General features: G+C 39.9%; 1 non-coding gene across 1 annotated transcript; it reads right to left on the bottom strand.

The window, feature by feature from the left end:
- Positions 1-613: 613 nt before the first annotated feature.
- Positions 614-754, bottom strand: LOC135274596 (U4 spliceosomal RNA). The gene has a single exon (XR_010342385.1). It is a non-coding gene; the product is annotated as a U4 spliceosomal RNA (small nuclear RNA).
- Positions 755-6,140: the final 5,386 nt, after the last annotated feature.

A 6,140-nucleotide genomic window follows, 5' to 3' on the forward strand; every position in this document is an offset into this window, starting at 1 on the left:
ACATTAGAAAACTCTGTCTCTACTAGAAATTCAAAAATTAGCCAGGTATGGTAGCAGGTGCCTGTAATCCCAGATACTCTGGAGGCTGACACGGGAGAATTGCTTGAACCTGGGAGGCATAGGAAGCAGTCAGCTGAGATCATGCCACTTCACTCCAACCTGGGCAACAGAGCAAGACTCTGTCTCAAAAAAAAAAAAAAGAAAATAATTAGTATAGTTTTGTCACCAGAAAACGGGTCTTGTCCCAGACCCCAACAATGGGTTTTTGGATCTCACACGAGATGGAGTTTATGGGGAGTCGCAGAGTCTAGTGACTTTAAGAGAGTTTATTAGCCACTACTCAGTTACAGAGCAGGGAGTCCTCAGAAAGCAAGAGGAGGAATGCACACATTTAAAGAAAAAAAATTTTTTTTTGATAAGGAGTTTTACTCTTGTCACAATGACATGATCTTGGCTCACTACAACCTCTGCTTCCTGGGTTTAAGGATTCTCCTGCCTCAACCTCCCAAGTAGCTGGGATTACAGGTGTGCACCACCATGCCTGGCTAATTTTTTTGTATTTCTTTTCCATTTTAATTTATTTTAATTTTTTTATTTAATTTTTAAAATTCAGTCCCTGTAGAGACTTCCAAAAATTGCCAATGCCTACTGTATTTCCAGTCATCATGGTGGAGTATTGGGAAAAGTTTTCAATTAGTAATAATTGTGCCTTGGATAAACATCATTGGCTATGATACTGCCACTGTGCAAAGCTATTTTTTTGTATTTTTAGTAGAGACTGGGTTTTACCATGTTGGTCATGCTGGTGTCCAACTTCTGGCCTCAAGTGATCAACCCTCCTCAGCCTCCAAAAGTGCTGGGATTACAGGTGTGGGCCACTGTGCCCAGCCTTAATGTTTGCTTATATAGGTTATTAGGAATAGTGTTGTCTCTTATAAAGGCCTGTGATCAGTTTGTATCAGGCTATTAGTATTGTTACTTTTCTACGTTACTATTGATTTTAACAATAATTTATAAGTGTACTATTATCTTTAAAGTAAAACATTTTTAAATTAAGAATGCCTTTTGCTTAAAGTACTGGTATATTTTAATAAGTTTTTGGTCTTTATTTAGTTATTAACTTGTTCCTGCAACCATAAGTATTTTATAACCAAAGGTGCTCAACCCCTAAATATATAATCCAACAAATTTAATGTGTGTGTGTGTGTGTGTGTGTGTGTGTGTGAGAGAGAGAGAGAGAGAGAGAGAGAGAGATAGGGTCTCACTCTGTCTCCCAGGCTTGAGTGCAGTGGTGTGATCATAGCTGGCTCACTGCAGCCTCAAACTCCCAGGCTCAAGCAATCCTCCTGCCTCAGCCTTCTGGGTAGCTGGAACCACAGGCATGCACCACCATGCCAGCTAATTTTTATATTTTTTGTAGACATGGGGGTCTCACTATCATCCCAGGCTGGTCTTGAACTCCTGATCTCAAGTGATCCTCCTTCCTTGGCCTTCCAGAGTGCTGGAATTACACTGGTGAGCCCTGCACCCTGCCCAGATTTAACTTTTTCTAAAGCTTTAATTTAAAATAAAGTCACTGTGGTTAAGATGCCTCTGACAGTTTTGTATTTTAAGTGTGAAAACTCTGTTGAATGAATTTTTCCATAAGTTGTAAAATGTGCATCCATGTTTATTTCATTCCTATGGTTTCCAATTAATTGTCCCTTCTTCCTTTTTAGAAACACATGGGCTAGTGGTCTCCATGTCAGTTTGCATTTCCAGAACTATGGCGCTGAACACTCTGCACTCCGACTTTAAGTGGTGCAGCGGGACGGCCACCAGAGGGTGTGCGTCTTCCTCTAGCAATCTATAGGAGGGCAATTAAGGTGGCACCCAGTCAGCCAGCTTTTACTTCCATTGAAATGCAGTGTGGAAGTCAAGGGGGAGGTGATCTTAGATGCTTGAGTCTTCTTCCTCACCAGGTCACCTCCTCCCTGCACATGGCCACTCTCCCACTTGGGCTACTTTCCAGTCTCACTCACAATGTCTCTGAGCAACTGTGGAAAGAAGACAGCTATGGAGCCTCTCCCTTGTCCAAGTCACTCTGCCGATAGACCTGCATAATTCATCTCACTGAACCCTGGACCACCCTGGGAAGAATACCTCTGCCCCTGTATTTCAGACAAAGACTATGAGTTGGTCAGGCACGGTGGCTCACACCTATAATCTCAGCACTCTGGGAGACTGAGGCAGGTGGATCATGAGGTCAGGAGTTCAAGACCAGCCTGGCCAAGATGGTGAAACCCCGTCTCTCCTAAAAACACAAAAATTAGCTGGGCATGGTGGTGGACACCTATAATCCCAGCTATTCGGGAGGCTGAGGAAGGGAATTGCTTGAACCTGGTGTCAGGTCTCCATATACAAGCCTTGAGTCTGAAAGTCTGAAGTCCTGCTTGTCTCCTGATCATCTTCCACTTCCCGCCTGCATTCACTATTGTCCCTGATTGCCCAGCCCAGCAGAGCTTCCCCGCACAAGCCCCTCACCCAACCCTGCCATCTTAACTGTTCTTATGATAATATGAATACCTCTCATCCATCCTGTCATCTTAAGTGCTCTTCTGCCTCACCCCCAGCTGCCATTGTAACTAAACTTATGGTAATGTATACTCCTTGCCCCTACCCTCACCACTGTAACTGATCTTACTCTCTAACTTTCCACTGCCCACCGCAAACCTATAAAAGCAACTCCTATCCCACTGCCCTTTGCTAATGCCCTTTTCAGTCTTAGCTGACCTGCACCCAGTAGAATAAAGAGCCATGTTGCTCACACAAAGCCTGTTTGGGGGGGTCTCTTCATTCAAAGCACACATTTTTAACACCTGGTAGGTGGAAGTTGCAGTGGGCCAAGATCGCACCACTGCACTCTAGCCTGGGCAACAGAGGGAGACTCAGTCTCAAAAATAAAAATAAAAATAAAAAACAGTAAAAAATTTAAAAAAAGAAAAATAACAATAAAAGAAAAATAAAAAATAAAAATAAAAAAACAAAAAACAAAGACTATGAGGCTAGCAGAGGCTGTGACCAAGCACATGACCCAAGCCCTGTTGGCAGTAGCTGGATTGGAACCAAGTTCTCACGTTCACAGCGTGCGATGAGGGCCTCCTAGTTACAAGATCCAAAGTGGGACCGGCACTTCCATTAACAGGTACATATATTTGTCTGTGAATCTATGTATGAGCAGTTTCATGCATCAAATTTTGCCAGGAGTCTCACATATTTTTATCATAGTCACAAAATTCTGTGTTCTTCAGTACAAATACTTGACTTTTTATAGTTGAAAGTTGGGGATGCAAGTGATTTCCCACACAGCCAGCAGCTAAAATATTCCAAATGTGGTTTTCACCGTGTGTTGGGATTTACCCAGGGTGGCTGGCAAATTATTTGGGAAATATTAGGGAAAGTTAGAAGATTACAGTCTCTATCCCAGAAATATATAAAATTAGCCATAAAAATTTGAAAAAGTCCAGTTTCTGTGTGAGATAACATTATAAAACATGTTATTTTTCATCAAAATTTGAAATAAGTTGGGAACCTCTGCAGCTCAGCCACTGGCTGATGCACTGTCACAAAGTTGCACTCCAACCTTATCACTTCTGTGTCCTAATTTCTTCCCAGGTGCTCCTGCTGGGTTTGAGCCTCAACAAGGAACTCAAGGAAGTGCCAACTAAAACACCGAATATCTTTGCCTGCCTGGTTTGCAAGATTAAAAGGATGGATAAAGTTTACTGTTGGTGAAAGCTATGGGCACTCTCTTGCTAACCCTAAACCCTGACAGACCCTGACCTCATGCCACTCTTCCCCACAATCCCTCAGGTATGTCTCATCTCTGCTAAATTTTATCCTCCAAACTTTAACCTTTAATACTCTAAATACAAAATAAACCTATAGGCAATCTCATCCCAATTTAATGCTAAATTACACTAGGAAATGAAATCACAAAAACAGAAAGGCATAGATCAATGTCTAGCATAATTAAACAATTAATAATGCTCAACAAAATAATCATAATTTGATACTAAGACATACTTGAAGGATTACAGACCATGATCACTTCATCCTTTTCTCAGAAAATCAAGCTGGTTTTGCATACTAAAGCCATCCCTGCAAATAAACATCAAAGAAACCCAGATACTCATCTCCGTAGATGCAGGAAGTACTTTCCACCAAGTCAACACCATTTCATCATAAAAACACCCAACAAACTAGAGATAGGAAATTTTGTTAACTCAGCAATCAGCCTCTACACCAAACCCATAACTAGAACTATTTCCATTGTTAGGGCCATATATGACAAAAACACAGCTAACATCATAAACAATGGGAAAAAGTTAAAAAGCTCTTCCTCTAAGATCTGGAACAAGTGTGGCTACTCTTACCACTTTTTTCATCATAGTACTGGAAGAGCAATTAGACAGGAGAATGCACTAAAAGGCACACAAATTGGAAAAAAGGAAGTCAAATTGTCTCTCTTTGCAGGTGAAATGATCACATACATATATAGAGAAAACCCTAAAGATTCTACAAAAAAACCTACTAGAAATAATAAATAATTATTAATAAATAAATAAATTGCTAAAGTTGAAAGACACAATATCAATATACAAAAATGAGTAGCACACCCATGCACCAATAGTGAAACACCTAAGAAAGAAATCAAGAAACCTGCTTCATTACAGTAGCTACTACCTCCACCACAAAATGACACCTAGAGATGAACTTAACCAAAAAGGTGAAAGATTCCACAATGAAAACTATAAAACATAGATAAAAGCTATTAAAGCAGACACATGTAAATGGAAAGATATCCCATGTCCAAGCACTAGAAGAATATTGTTAAAATATCTATATCACCCAGTGGGATCTATAGAATGAGCACAATCCTGTCATATTACAAAAGACATTCTTCATAGAAAGAGAAAAAAAAAATCCTAAAATTTACATAGACTTGTAAAATACCTCAGACAAAAGAATCTTGCATAAAAAGCTGGAAGCATCACATTACCTAATTTGAAAATATACTACAAACCTATAGTAAACAAAATAGCATGGAACTGGCACAAAAAAGGGGCAAGGGAGAGACAGAGATAGAGATAGATGAATGACAGACAGCCATAGACAAATGAAACAGAATAGAAAACTCAGAAATAAATTCACACATTTACCATCTACTGATTTTTATCAAAGGCACCAAGAAGACACCTTTGGGAAGGACAGTCTCTTCAATAAACTGCGCTAGGAAAACACAACACCCACATGTACAAGAATAAATCTAGACCATTATCTTACCATGTACAAAAATCTACTCAAAATAAAGATTTAAATGTGGGACCTGAAACTACAAAACTACCAGAGAAGAAAAAAATAGGATAAATGCTCAATGAAATTGGTTAGGACAATGGATTTTCAAATAGACATCAGAAGTACAAGCAACAAAAGCAAAAAGAGTCAAATGCAATTACATTAAACATAAAAGCTTCTGCAAAGTGGAGGAAGCAATCAGTAGCATGAAGAAACAATCCAGAAAATGGAAGAAAGTATTTGCAAACTATGCATGAGGCAAGGAGTTAACACAAAAAACATATAACAAACTCAAACTACTCAAAAGCAAAAATACAAATAGTCTGATTTAAAAATCAGAAAAAGGTATACCCAAAACCTTTGTTCCCCACCATTATTTCCCCATCTTCTTTTCCCAGCCGTCTTTGGCCTGCTCCCTCTCGCCACCCTTTTTCTTCCTTCATCTACCCCAAAACTTTTTCACCATTTTTCCCAACTGTTATTTCAAAAAGCTTTCTCTATTCTCCCACTCATGAATGTTTTTGCCATTCATCTACCTAAAAACCTTTCTTCACTGTTTTTCCCCACCATCTTTTCTCCCTTTCCCTGGCCACCTTCTTTTTCCCCCTCCTGCTCTCATTACCCTCTTTTGCTCCTTCATGTACCCAAAAAAATTTGCCCCATCTTTTCTCACAGCCTTCTCCCCACTCCTGCTGCTCACACCCTCTTTTATCCCTTCATATACCCAAAACTGTTTTCCCCATCATCTTTTCCCCCTCCCTCCTTGCCACCCTCTTTCCCTTCTACATCTACCCAAGAACATT

Source organism: Aotus nancymaae, unplaced genomic scaffold (genome assembly GCF_030222135.1).
Source record: "Aotus nancymaae isolate 86718 unplaced genomic scaffold, 86718_ANA_hifiasm-v0.15.2.pri h1tg000002l, whole genome shotgun sequence".
Taxonomy (NCBI): domain Eukaryota; kingdom Metazoa; phylum Chordata; class Mammalia; order Primates; family Aotidae; genus Aotus; species Aotus nancymaae.